A 13,863-nucleotide genomic window follows, 5' to 3' on the forward strand; every position below is an offset into this window, starting at 1 on the left:
TCCAGAGCCAGAGCTGCTTGGGTCTGGGGGAATCAGTCAGAAGGGAGGGGGTCGTCACCACTGGCCGGGGTTTGCCTAGGAAAGGCTGCACAGGGATCTCCCGTCACTGCTGTGGGTTCTCTGTGCAGAGTGAGGCCAGAGGCCTCAGAGGTTGCTTTGGGGGACCTACTCAGAGTGACCAGTTTTGCATCCATTCCAAGCGGCAACTGGAAAGGCCTTGTGAACAGCACCAAGGAGAGAGGAGACTGGTCCCAGGCCTGGCGTATCTGAGGCTTGCAGTACATATTTGGTGATAAACAGGGGCCTGCCCTTGGCCTGCACCTGCTGGGACAGGGGTGTGGGTAGGGGGCAGCCCAAGGAGAAAGGCTACATACAGCTCAGGTGCCCTAAATGGCCCAACAGCCTTCTTCCCCGTGCCTCAGCCCTGACCCTGGAGCCATATGTGACTGGGTTACACGCCCCCCCCCAGTTCTTGTAAATAATCATGGGGGCACACCGGCTCTTGTCCTCGCACCCCCTTTATGCATCCACCCTCAGCGGAGCTCCAACAGACAGGCAGGAGGGGGCCACAAAGCACTAAATCCCTCAATTCTGGCCTGGCAGGGGGTGGGCAGCTCAGAACCCACTCCCCCTTCCTGGTCAGCCTTCTGTGCCCAGGCAGGGCTGGGGGGGGGCTTGCCAGTCCATATAGGACTTGCTTGTGCTGTGGACGTTCATTCACATTCTCTCTCTGGTCCCCACACACTATAGGATTTATCTTGATTTGCTGCCTTTGAATTGAGTCAACTCTTTTGTATGCTCGGTGAATTGCCCAGCTGCTGGCGGGGAGCGGAGAGCGTGCCGGGGGTACTGAGGCCGGGAATCATAGGCGGGCGGAGGACAGGAAGCGGGGAGGGGGCACGGGCGCGGGCGGGGAAGCGAGCGAGCGGGCCCTGAGCTGGGAACCCGGTTGGCCGAGGGGCATGCCCAGGCCTGCCCGGCTCGAGCGAGGAGTCCGGAGGGGTCGGGAGGCTCCGTCCTAGGGGTCGAGGCTGCCCGTCGGCCTCTGCTTTGGATGGGCTGTGTCGCGTAGGGCAAACGTCAGGACCTCTCTTGACTCAGTTTCCTCGCCTGTAATATGCGGGCAGAGGGGCTTTCGCACGCAGGTTGTGAGGGTCAAACTAAACGGGAAGAGTGTGTGAGAACCCCCGGAGTCATTCCAGAGGTCGGGGTGAGTGAGGGAAGGAAGGGGAGCCAGGGCTGGGGAGAGGGGGCGGCCCTACCTGTCCCCGCCCCCCGCGTTTTCTGCCCGTCTTCTCCGACGAGGGCTGGACCGACGGGCCCACCCGGGGCCTGCGGACGCCCTGGCTTGGCTTCATGTGGTGGGGGTCGTGGGTGGCTCAGGCCGGCACCAGCTGTCGCGCGCTCCCCCACCCGCGCGCCGCCCCCCCGCCCCNCCGGGAGCCCGAGGCCGCGCGGCCGGGCGCCCAGCCTGGGGGCGCGGGACCCCGCCGGACTCCGCGCGCTCACCTGCGCCCCCGGCCTCGCGCGCCCTCTGAGCGCGGCGGGCAAAGTTGGAGGAACTTGGCGCGGGCGCACGGCTCAGCCGGCGGAGCGGGGGTCCGGGTCGGGGTCCTGCTGCCGGCCCCCGGTCGCTGCTGCCCGTCGCACCACTGCTTGCTCCGTGGCCTTGCCCCTTCCCCAGCCCTCTCTCCCCTCGGCGGCCCCCTTCGCGGTCCGCGCCGGGTCGTGCGCCCCAGAGCCGTGGATGCTCCCTGTAGCCGACCCTCCGCGGCCTTGAGTCCGCTATCCCCGTCGGTGTCCGCCGCACCATCCCCGCCCCGTCTGCCCTCCCGGCGTCGCGCGCCTCCCCACCCGGCGCCGGGACGGTCTGGCCACAATCGGGGGAGGGGCCGCATTCCACGGGCGCTGCCGCGGAGTTGAAGCCCTGGCGTCGGGAGTGGGGGCCTTTGCCTCTGAACTTGGTGGCTATTCTCCGCCCCTCCCCCGACCTTGGACCCGTTTTTGTCGTCATGGCTTTGGGGGGAGTGCTGCTGAGCCTCATTGCCCCCACCTGCCTCTGAAGACAGGCGTCCTCTTTCAATCCTTTAAAATTCTCGCATCACCTGCTTGCAGCCCAGGGTAGGGTCCCTGCAGGTTTTCCCTCTCCAACACAGACCGAGGGCCTCCAGCATCCAAACCAGACTCTCAAGCATCAGCTGTGTGACTTTGAGACGGGTAACCTCCCAGAGCCTCACTTTTCACACCTGTAAAATGGGGGTATGATGATAATGTGTACTATGTGGAGGAAACACCACCATGAAGGCTTAGCACTGGGAGGGCCCCTGGAGGTCTTTCCTCCAGGCTTGGGAGACCAAGCCAGGTTTGCGCTGCCCCTCAGAGCCTCAGGTGTGAACTGCTTCTCTTTGGGCCTGTGCATCACGGAGCCCATGCTTGGATGCAGCTGTGTCTGCCTTTTACCTGCTATATTGGGCTGGGGGCTGTGCAGAAAGCATTCCCCGGGGACTCAGATCCTATGAGCCTTGGGGACAGGAGCTTTTGAAGTGTGCAGAGCACAGGGAGTTAGAACAGGCAGACCTCTCCACTCTTTCACAGGGGCCATTTCCGAAGAGAGCCCCAGCCTCTGCCCAGCCCCAAGATGGAACGAGAAAATGGGGCTATGTTATTTTAAGCCACAGAGACTCTGATCTTTCCCACCTCGACAGCCCCCTGGCCTCCTCTGCTCTGGGTCCTTGCAGCTTGTAACTGAACAGCCTGGGGCGGGGGGGGGCAGAATCATCGCCGCATGCCAGGTTTGTGCCTCACTTTGTCAGAAGAGGAGAAATACCCAGAGCTAGAGGGACAAACTCCAGACGGTGGGGCTTGTCAGAGGGGATGCCCACCTTTACCCTGGATCTAGGGGGCTGGAAACAGGCCAGGACCCCAGCCAGCACTTTGGTCCCTCATCTTCCTGGGCACATGCTGGGGCTGGGGGGTGGATCTGAACACCTTGCAGTGGGCAGATGATCTCCGACTCAGAAAGGTTGGGAGCCGTGCTCTCCCCGCGTCAGCTGGACTCTCTGCTGGGGACAGCTGTGTAGCCCTCCTGGTGGTGAGAGGCCTGTCGCCTGCGTAGAATTCCTGAGAGCAAGCAGTTCTTGACTCTAGGAAAAGCTGGGATAGGCACCTCATCCTAAGTCCTGGCAAACCGGGTGGGGGGGTGTGGTGGGTGTCTGCACCTGTGACCAGAGGAAGGAAGGGGAGCAATGCTCCTTTCCTCATCACCCCTGCAGAACTCTCTCCGGAAAGCTCAGAAATTCTTCCAAATGCCTTGGGAAGCAGGTGCCCCACACCTGGGCTGGGGAGAGGCTGCTGCTCCTTCACTTCCCTCCCTACCCACCCCCCCCCGAAGAAACAGGTGGTCGGGGTCCCCAGAAGAGCTTAGGGCCAGAGCTTGGACCTTCCCTTAGACTCTGGGATTGAATCTTCGGACCCTAAATGTCTCGTCGTCAGCATCACCTGTTCCAGGGGAGAAACACGAGTGAGGCCAAAACCGTGGCAGTGACTCAGATCCGTGGAGTAACACGGGATCGTCTGCCTGGGTCCCACATCTGTGTGTCTCTAACACACATGTGTGCACACATGCACACACACACACCGCTCGAGATTTCACTGGGGTTTCCTAAGCACTCAGGAGCCAGAGCCCCTGCCCCACCTGCTGTCCCTTACCCGCTAGGGGCCCAGTGCCCGTTAGCAGAGGACCCTATTCCAGAAGATGCCGAAGCAGCAGGGAAATTTACGAGCAGAGGCGCGTGGACTCGGGGTGTTTGTATATCTCTGCAGGACGCGGGCAGACCCCGTAGATGCCCGGGTGGGTGGCGGGTAATGCATACGGAGGGAGGACACAGGATGAAAAATGCCCATGAGTGACAGGCAGGAGATAGATCTCCAGGGCTGGGTGACGGGGCCATAAATTTCCGGGCGTGAACCTGGAGCGGCTGGTGGTGTTGCCGCGGACATTGGATACATTTGTCATCTCTGCAGTCCCTGCCGTGCCCCCCACAGCGCCCTTCCCTTTTTGTGTGTTGTGGATTCCGATTTCTTCCAACAGAGGCTCGGGTGTCCACTGGCCTCGGGTGCGCGGCTGATGGTGCCACCCACGCGGGAGACGGGAGCTCTGACGTGGTGGGGACCTTGCTGTCATCCATCCCAGCACCCGCTGCACGTGTGGGGAAACCGAGGGCGGGCTGTTGTGTGAGGTCGCACAGTGAGTGGGGACAGAGAGGGGTAAAGGGGTCCTGTCCCTGTGTCGTGGTCAGAGCTAAGCAGGCAGACACAGCCTCTACTGCTAGGGACACCTGTCCCCTGTGCATCCCCCACCCCCATGCACCCTGTGCCAGCCGCTGGCCCTGGAGGGGAGCAGGAAGTGGGGTGGGGCTGTGGACACTCAGCTTCTTTCTCTGGGCCTGCCTGTCCCTCACCGTCCAGCCCACCTGCCCAAGTCCAGCCGGCTGAGACCTGGCTTCACCAAGCTCTCCTGGGGGAGAGGAGGGGTTGGAGGGACCATCCTGGGACCCAGGGGCCATAGGGGGGCAGGAAACAAGACTCCTAGCTATTCGAGCTGGAAGAGTCCCTGAAGGTTTACTCAGCAGCGGTATTGACGGCCTACTGTGTGTGCTGCCTGGGGCCTTGGGATGAGACTGCGACAGGGCTCTAGCATTGGTGCAGCTTGTGTCCGGGGGTGGGGACAAAAGAGATAAACCGGACCACACGAACATATACACACAGGCCCATCTTCCAGAAGGGTCTAGCATCAGCTAAAGGTCACACAGCAATGGGGGGGGGGCAGGGCTGGAATCCTCCTGGGAGGGAGCGAGGATTAGATGCTTGCCTCCTCCGGGCTGGCCTCAGGCTTGGAAACTAAGCAAGAACTGAGACCTGGGGCAGCGGGGGTCCAATTGGGTTGACTGCTTTCTTAGAGTCAAAAACAGGCCGAAGCTTGGCTTCCTGCTCTGTGGGATAAGGAGCAGTGGGGAGACTGAGTCACGGGGGCTGGCCTAGCATCTGAGTACTGGGGCCAAGGCCACACTGAGGCCTTTCAGTAGCAGCCCCCCCCTCCCAGACCCTGGGGCTGTTCCGTGGTGCTGTCTCTGACTCAGCCCCCTCTGGACGCCTCCCTTCCTGCCCGACAATGAGCCTTAGTTCCTCCGAATTTATGGCCAGTCTTGCCTTTGGGGTTTCCCTCCTCTGTGAGCTGGCCTCCAGCTCCTCCTGGGGGGACTGCTCTGCCCTGGGCTTGGGGGCTTCTGGAGGGGGGGTCGGGCCAGCCCCTAAATGGTGGGTGGGTGGCATGTGGATGACCCAGAAGGAAGGGGCAGATATCTAGGCTCAGAGGCCTATGGGGGAGCAGTGAGCGGAGCTGGGAGAGGGGCCTTGCCAAGCAGCTGGGCAGTGAGGGAGCTGACCCCACCCCAGGCCCGGGGATGCCGTTCAGGGCACCTCCCTCCCCCGGCTCTGGGGATGGGCTTCCCCAGCCACGGGGCTTGGCTCCCCATCTGTAATGCCTCTGCACCCCCAGACAAGGCTGGGCACCCGTGTGAGGGGTGAAGAGGGTGGGGGTCCGAGGCTTGGGAACTGTGCGGCAGCCCAGCGGCCATCAGTATGGGTCCGTGGCGCTCCTTGGTGCCTCTGATTCAACCCCTCCGCTTAACAGATGGGGAAACTGAGGCTCAGATAGTGCAGTGGGCCAGCGTCAGAGCAGAGGGGAACATCCAGTCTCAGCCCTGCATCTCACCTCCACCTCCACCTTGGAGAGAGCCCACGGTCTTTTCACAGCTTCCTAGCCTCACAGACGGGGCTGCAGAGGCCCTGCCCGCCACTCTGCGACTGGCCTGTGGGCCGCCGCCCGCCCCCCTTAAGTCCTCCAGACGCTCAGCTCTCTGCTGTCTGCCCCTCCAGCGGCTACTTCTGCAGATTGGCATTGAGGAAGCCCCGGGCCTCGAGAGCCGTCCATGGCACGGCAGACAGGCACGGGGTGTAGGGGGCCCAAGCTGGCCCCGGAGATGTGCCGGGGGCTGGCTGGGTGCAGGGGGAGCCCTGGAAGATGAGTGGCAGCTCGGAGGCTCCTCCGTGCTCACCGACAGATTCTGGTTTTATCTCCAGCAGTATCCAACAGAGGCACCTCCTTGTCATTAGCTCCCTTTAATTTAAAAACCCCAGAGATACAGAGGCAGGCCGCCGCGCGGCCCCACACTCAAGCATGAGGCCGCTGCACCAGCTCACCGGCTGGGGGGGAGAACCGCGTCCAGGCAGGGGGCTCTCGGGGACCCTTACGGCACACAGTCTGCACCGTGGGGAGAGGCAGCAGGCAGGCACACGGAACCCCGAGGAGTGGCTGGGCAGGCTCCCTGAAGGCCACGTCCACCAACCCGTTCCTCCACAACCAGCCTGGAAGCCCGAAGGGCCGGGATGTGTCTCGTGAGCCTGCCCTGGGCCTCCGCCATCCCCACTGAGTGCTATCCCCTGTCTCTGAGAACCCTACAGAGGCTTCTGGAAGGACCTGGCTGGGACCTGGAAGGTTGGGGCTGGCTGAGCCTTGGTGCTTTCATCTGTCAGATGGGCCTAAAGCACAACCCGGTCCTCGGGTGTGGGGGCTGGGAGTGAAGTCGGGGGCTGGGGTGCCACGGGCCCCAGTCAGGAGGCCCGGCTTGTGGGCTGGCTCACTTCCCCTCACTGAGCCTGGTGTCTCTCTAGCTGGAGGGCGGGATGGGGTAGGTGGCCGGCTGTGGTTGAGTCTGCTTGGACCCAGGTTCCCTGGAAGACAAAGCCACTGCTGTTCGTAGAGTCCTCAGAGCTGCTGTTTTGTCGCCTGTGGCCTCAGCCCCACAAGCCTGGCTTCCTCGGGGAGGCCCTGGCGTGGCCCTCTTGTCCCTCTGTGCCCTGCCGTGCAAAGAGGCAGGGACAGAGGGTGCTGGGGAACGGGCCAGCGAGAGGCCAGTAGGCAAGGTCGGGGGCTGGGAGGTGGGAGGGTGGCAGAGTTCTTTGGAAGAGCTGGGTCTCCTTCTGTTTGCCTTGGGGAGGCTTTTGGGGAGTTTGAGCTGTCAGTGACGAGGATGGCTTCTCTGTTTAAGGGATCCCTTTGTCTGGGGGAGAAGGCAGGATTTTTAGGGGCATGAATGGGAACGAGGTGCCCAGCTGGGAGTCGCTGCCGATGTCTGGGAACGATGGGGTAGCCCGCATCAGGCGGACGACGCTGGCGATGGAGAGACAGAGGGGCAGGCTGCCTCTGTTTTGACGTCGCCTAAAAAATTAGAGCTGCGTTCCTATAGAGAAAAATATCCCATAAAGCGAAGCGTTCTCCCATTTTTATCCGTGATGAAACGAGGCAGGCGTTGTGCAGAGAACAGGATTGTGCAAAGCAAATTGTGTTGCCCCTTTGGCATCCGGTAGCGTTTCCGAGATGTCTTTGTGGGGGACACGGATGGGTAGGAAGCCCCGGGGTCGATGTGGTGCCGAGCCCTCGGGGTGCCGGGTGGAGGTGGGGCACAGGGAATGTTCCTGGCCGGCAGCCAGCAGGGGAGCTTCCTTTTGCAGACGCGCTCCTCAGATCTGAGTTTACGAGTGACCATGTGTGTGTCAGGGTGTGTGCTGTGTGCACACGTGTGCGTGTGCTCACACACATGTGTGCAGCATGGCCTCCTTGGGGAGCCGCCCTCTCCACGTCCTGGAGACAGGAGTGTGCAGTGGCCGTCGCCCGACGAAGGGCACCTTCCCATCCGAGTCCTCAGGCTCAGGCTTAGATTCTGGGAAATGAATTTGTTGCCTGCTTTTTTTATTTTTTACAAATTCAGTACAGCAGACTGAGGGTATCAAATGAAGGGTTCCTGTCTGGCTCCCGGGGCTCACGGAGGCCCCCCGCTTGCCCTGCCCGCCCCCGGGGGCCTGGGGGAGGAGGGCAGGCCAGACGCGGGCCTCAGAGGCGTCTGCCGTCTGACAGACGCGGGCTTATTTTGGTGTCCTCATTATGCTGTCCCCACAGAGCAAGAACACGCTAGGTCTGAAGGAATGTGATTCGCCAGAGACAGCTTTTTAGAAAAACAACTCACTAGAAGCCCAGTGGTGCCACCGGCCTTAAGCCACGCGTGTCGGGGCTGAAGCGGGCAGCTGCGCCCGGAAGGCAGACACCCACGCTCTGACGGGCACAGTGCACATGCACGCACACGCGTGCACACACGTGCACACACGCACACACGCCCGCAGGGCCACATTTACACACAGCCCCACTCCGGGACGCACCCTCTCGCACGCTCGTGTGCACCTGCAGCAGACATCCTGCGTGTGCATGCACACTGCAGGTTCTCATCTCTCTGGTGCGCGTGCAAACCTGCAAGCTGGCGCTTGCTCGGGCACAAGTGTGGGGACGGGCTCCGGTGTCCTCAAGCGCACGTACCACCGTACGCAGCCATGCCCTCTGGCACACACCTGTGCAGGGAGCGCCGTGCTCGAGTTTTCACATGTCCTCATGTGCCCTGGGCGTGCTCCAGCCACCAGCGCCCAGATGTGCTCACGCGGAGTGTGCTGATACACAGGGGTGCGTTTCTCTCTGGCGGGGTCGGGAGGAGGGCCCCCGTGAGCAGCCTGTGTGGGCGGGTGTGTGCGGCTGGGCTGGGGACTCCCCTTCACCGGGCCGGGCATTGCACAGAGCCTGGGGCTAAGGGTCACGCGTCTTGCCGTGCCCTCGCAGGGTCCTTGGGAACCCGGGGGAGGAGGGTCCCAGGGTGGACAGGCGGGTGGTGTGCAGGCCGAGGGCCTGGCTGGTGTGGAGGGAGCACGCCTTCTGCGCAGGGCCCGTGGTGCTCACTGTTGCAGGAGGTGGGGGTGGTGGGGAAGCCCAGACCCTCCGTGGCCGGGAGGTGACAGGGTCCAAGTGAAGCCATTTCAGGCCAGAAGCACTTCCAGCTCCCACTCTCCTCTGAGGGGAAATGTCTGGAAATTCTGAATTCAGAGAGCAAATTTGGGGTGGGGACAGGAGATGGGAGCTAGTTGGTGGGCCATGCTTCAGAATCAGAGCTTTGGGGCTGTTCCAGCTGGGGAACAAGGCTGGGAGGGGCAGGGACCCAACCCTCAGCGCTCGGCCCCAGCTGTCTGGCTTCCTCAGCACCCCCCTTCCCCCGGCACTCTGGACCCTTGGCTCCTGCTCCGCCTGCCGGCCCCAACCCCCATCTCAGGGGGCATCTTGTAACCACAGGACCTTGCGGCCCCTGAGCTGGGATAAGTCACATGCCACGCGGTCCCATGCTGCGTGCGGCCACCCTAGCACCCCTGACATCCTCACAAGGCCAGGGAGGGAGGGGCCGTGTGCCCATTCCACAGACGAACAGACCAAGGCATGGACCGGCGACTTGGGCCAGGCTCCCTGCTCACCACCACAGACACCCTGCACCCCAGCACATCCCCAGCCAGCCCTTTGCCCATTTTACAGATGGGTGAGCTGAGCCTTCCTGAGGAGGGAGAAGAGTCACTGGCCATTGACAACCCGGAGCTGGCTCTGGCCCTCAGTGCAGAGGAACCAGTGCCCGCCCTGGGCGAGGGGCCACAGGAGGGGCTCGTCCCCCTCTCCACTGCTGCCCAGAGTTCTTTGTCGGACATGGTCAGCAGGAGTCAGGGAGCGAGGCAGTCATGGAGTTCGACAGTGGGGAAGCAGCCAAGGTCACAGGGAAGTGACCCCTAGGTTGCGCTTGGAGTGAAATCCTAAGGGTGACAGGGCGGCAGAGGCCAATGGCCTTGGGGGCTTGTATGTTATTCTGAAGGCACTCTGGTGGTCGGGAAGGCCGTATCATGCAGAGGCCCTGTGGCGCCCGTGCAACGTGTCCTTCTCCAGCCGCTCGATGGAGGGATCATTCAGCTACCACGACACTGGAGGTGCGCATGCCTGCGGGACCGTCATGCACCTGCCGGAGGGTGTTACCCCGATGTCTCCATTAACGGAGGTGCGCGACGTGGCCACAAGCCCACCCCCCAGAGGCCCCCATCTATCTGCGCTCCCGCCCACGCACGGACCTGCGGCTCTCTGTATATACTCCCCTCTTCTAGACGTTTCCCATCAGTTGAATCCCACAGCGTGTGGCCTTCCGCGTGCTGCTTCCTTCACGGTTTCCAGGTTCGCGCATCCCGGAGCGCGTGATGGTAGCCGGTTTACTTGGCTGAATAGGGTTCCGTTTCTCGCTGTACTGAGTTTCATTTATCCGTACACTGATTCCGGGCTTTTGGATGGGGTGGAGTTTGGGGCCAGTATGGAGAATGCTGCTTTCTTCGGTGTAGAGCCTTGTGTGGACGGGTGTTTTCATTTCTTGGGCAGGGTCCCTGCGGGGAAACTGTCCCGTCGTATGGTAACTTTGTATTTAAACTGTTAACACTGTCAAATAATTTTCCCAAGCGGCTGTGCCACCTGTCACAGCAGTGCGTGAAGGTCCCGGCTGCTCGGCGTTCTGGAGACACGGTGACGTGGGTCTTTCTGCCGTAGACGTTCGGCGGGTGTGTCTCGCTGTGCTTTCAGTTCTCGGTTCCCTAACGATCGATGAAGTTGAACGTTTTTCATGCACTCGTTAAGTATTCATATTACTTTTTGGATACAATTTCTATTGAAATCTTTTGCCCATGTTAATGGGTTTGTCTTATTGAGTTTCAAAACTGTTCAAAATCATTGAGAGAATTCTTTATACGTTCTGGATACAAGTCCTTTCTCAGAAATATGACTTGCAAATACCTTATTCCCAGGCTGTAGCTCATCTCTCAGTGTTTTAAAGGTGGCTTTTAGAAGTTTTTATTTATAGTAGAGTCTGCTTTTGTCCATTTTCTTTTCCCTTAACTGTGTGTTTTTTTTTTTTTTTTACAGTTTTGGTGCTTAAGAATTCTTTGCTTAATCCAAGGTCACCAAGATTTTCCTCTATGTTTTTTTTTCTATGAGGTTTATAACTTAGTTCTTGCATTTGGGTCTGTTGTCTAATTTTTTTCCCTGAAGATTTTATTTATTTGACAGAGAGAGAGAGAGCGAGAGAGCACAAGCAGGGGGAGCGGGAGAGGGAGAAGCAGACTCCCTGCCGAGCAGGGAGCCCAATGCGGGACTCGATCCCAAGACCCTGAGATCATGACCTGAGCCGAAGGCAGACGCTTAACGACTGAGCCACCCAGGCGCCCCGCAGTTGTCCTTTTTTAAGTTAATATTTGGGCACAGTGTGTAAGGGTCTAAGTTCAGTTTTTGGTGTACGAAGACCTAATTGTCCCTGCACCATTTTTTGAGCACTACCTTCTCTGCGTGAAGTTTTCCGGGGACTGTAAGGGTAAAGATTTGTTTGTGGGCTCTTGCTTCTATTCCACTGATGCTCGCGTCTATTCTGATGTCTGAACAGCTTTGACGACCACAGCATTGCGGTAAAGTTTTTTGAAGTGTATAGTGTTAAGTCCTCCAAATTGGTTTTTCTTCTTGAAAAACCGTTTTGGCGATTCTAAGTCCTTTGCATTTCCATGCATTTTAGGATCAGCGGGTCTTTTTCTTTTTCATTTTTAGAGAGACAGGGAGTGGGGGAATGGGGGAGCAGGGAGCTTGATCTCACGACCCTGAGATCATGACCGGATCTGAAACCAAGAGTTGGACGCCTAATTGACTGAGCCACCCAGGCACCTCAGCTGGTCAATTTCTTAGATAATTTAGGTGATTTAAAAATTTAGAAAAATTTAGAAAAAAGCCTTCTGGGATTTTGATGGGCTTGTGTTCAATGTATCCATCGATTTGAGAATATTAAGTATTCCAATCCATGAACATGGAATGTCTCTCCATGAATTTAGATCTTTAATTTCTCTTAGCAATTTTTTGTTTTCCGTGTGCCAGCCTTGCTAATTAAATGTCTTTTGTTAAATTTATTCCTAAATATTTTTTGATGCTGTTGTGAATGGGATAATTTTCTTAATTTCATTTTCAGGTTGTTTGTTGCTAGTACATAGGAATAAAATTAAGTTTGGTATATTGATCTTTTATCCAGCGATCTTGCTAAATTTAATTATTAGCTAGTTCTAGTGGACTTTTTGTGGACTCCTTAGATTTTCTTCATACAGGATCATGCATGCCATCTGCAAATAGGAGAGTTTTACATCTTCCCTTTCAAACTAGATTCCTTTTTAAATTTTTCTTGTCTTACTACAGTTGGTGGGGCTTCCAGAATCATGCTGAAATGCAGAAGTACTTTGTTGCTGGCCCTACAGGAAAAGCATTCTGTCTTTCACTGTTAAGTATGATGTTGGCCATTTTGTTAATAGATGGCCTTTTTGGCCTGAGGAGGTCCCTTGTACTCCTGGTGTGTTGTGCGTTTTTATCATGAATGGGTGTTGGGTTTGGTCAGGTCGTTTTGTTTTGTTTTGCTTTTTGCATCTATGACATGATCACGTGCTTCTTGTCATCTTGTCTACTAGTGTGGTATAAGACTAGTTAATTTTCAGACTCCAACCCTAAACCTAGGCTTGCATTCCTGGGGTAAGTGCCACCTGTATAATCCTCTTTATATGTTTCTGGATTTGGTTTCTTAATAGTTTGTGAAGGATTTTTGCACCTGTGTTCGTCAGGGATCTTGGTATGTTATTATGCTGTCTTTGACTGGTTTTGGTATCAGGGGGAAAAATACTGGTCTCATAGAATGAGTACAGGAGTTTTTCTCCCCTTTCTTTTCTGAAAGAGTTTGTGAAAATTCAATATTATTTCTTTAAATATTTGACAGAATTTACCACTAAAGCCATCTGTGCCTTGGCTTTTCTCTGTGGGGATATTTTAAATTATTCATTTAAAAATGGTATAAGTCTATTCAGATTTTCTTGCATCAGTTTTGATAATTGTGTCTTTCTAGGAATGTGTGCACTCCTCTAAATTGTCTAATTTGTTGGCATCAAGAAGTTTGTAATATTCCTTTATTCTCCCTTTAATTTCTGTAGGACTAGTAGTGATGTTTCCTCTTTAATAACTGATTTGGATAACTTGTGTCTTCTCCCTCTTTTTGTTCTTGGCCAGTCCAACTAAAGGTTTCTTGTTTCTGTTGATCTTCTAAAATAACCAAATTTTGGTTTCATTGATTTTCTCTATTTTCTTCTGGTTTTTATTCCATCAATCTCAGCTCTGATCTTTATTATTTTCATTTGCTTTGTTTCAGTTTGCTCTGCTTTTCTCGTTTCTTAAGGTGAGAACTTAGGTTATTAAGGTTTTTCTTCTTTTTTGATATGCATTGAAATCTATAAATTTCAGATGAAGCCTTACTTTCAACTGCATCTCATAGATTTTGATACATTCTGGTTTTATTTTCATTGAATTAAGGACATTTCCTAATTTCCTTGGTGATTTTTTTTTTACTCATGGACTATTTAAAACTCTGTTGCTTACTTTCCAAATATTTGAGGGACTTCTCATGATTTATTTCTTTCATTGGTTTCTTTTCAATTCCATTGTAGCTGGAGACTATACTTTCTATGATTTCATTCATTTTAAATTTATTGAGGTTCATCTTACAGCCTGGTACACATCTGCCCTGGAGAATGTACCACGAGTGTTTGAAAAGAATGTGTGTTCTGCTGGATGGAATATTCCATAAATGTCAGCTTGGTCAAGTTGGTGATAGTGCTGTCCGTCTTCTTCATCTTTGCTTGTTTTCTGACTATTCTGTCAGTTTTTGAGAGTGGAGTATTGAAATCTCCAACTATTGTTGAATTGTCTGTTTCTCCTTTTAATTCTGTTGATTTTTGCCTATGTATTTTGGGGCTCTTTCATTATGGGTATATTCACATATAACTGTTATGTCCTACTGAGTTATGGACCTGCTTATCATTATGAAATATCACTCTTTTTTT

At 56.0% G+C, this 13,863-nt stretch overlaps 1 protein-coding gene across 1 annotated transcript in view; it reads left to right on the top strand.

Annotated features, from left to right (window-relative positions):
• Nucleotides 1-964: 964 nt before the first annotated feature.
• Nucleotides 965-13,863, top strand: part of ELFN1 (extracellular leucine rich repeat and fibronectin type III domain containing 1) — a 65,016-nt gene continuing 52,117 nt past the window's right edge. Inside the window, exon 1 of the mRNA XM_034669695.1 lies at nt 965-1,210. The gene's annotated coding sequence lies outside the window, so the exon portion shown is untranslated. The remainder of the gene's footprint in view (nt 1,211-13,863) is intronic.

The sequence above is a fragment of the Ailuropoda melanoleuca genome, chromosome 10, assembly GCF_002007445.2.
Source record: "Ailuropoda melanoleuca isolate Jingjing chromosome 10, ASM200744v2, whole genome shotgun sequence".
NCBI lineage: Eukaryota > Metazoa > Chordata > Mammalia > Carnivora > Ursidae > Ailuropoda > Ailuropoda melanoleuca.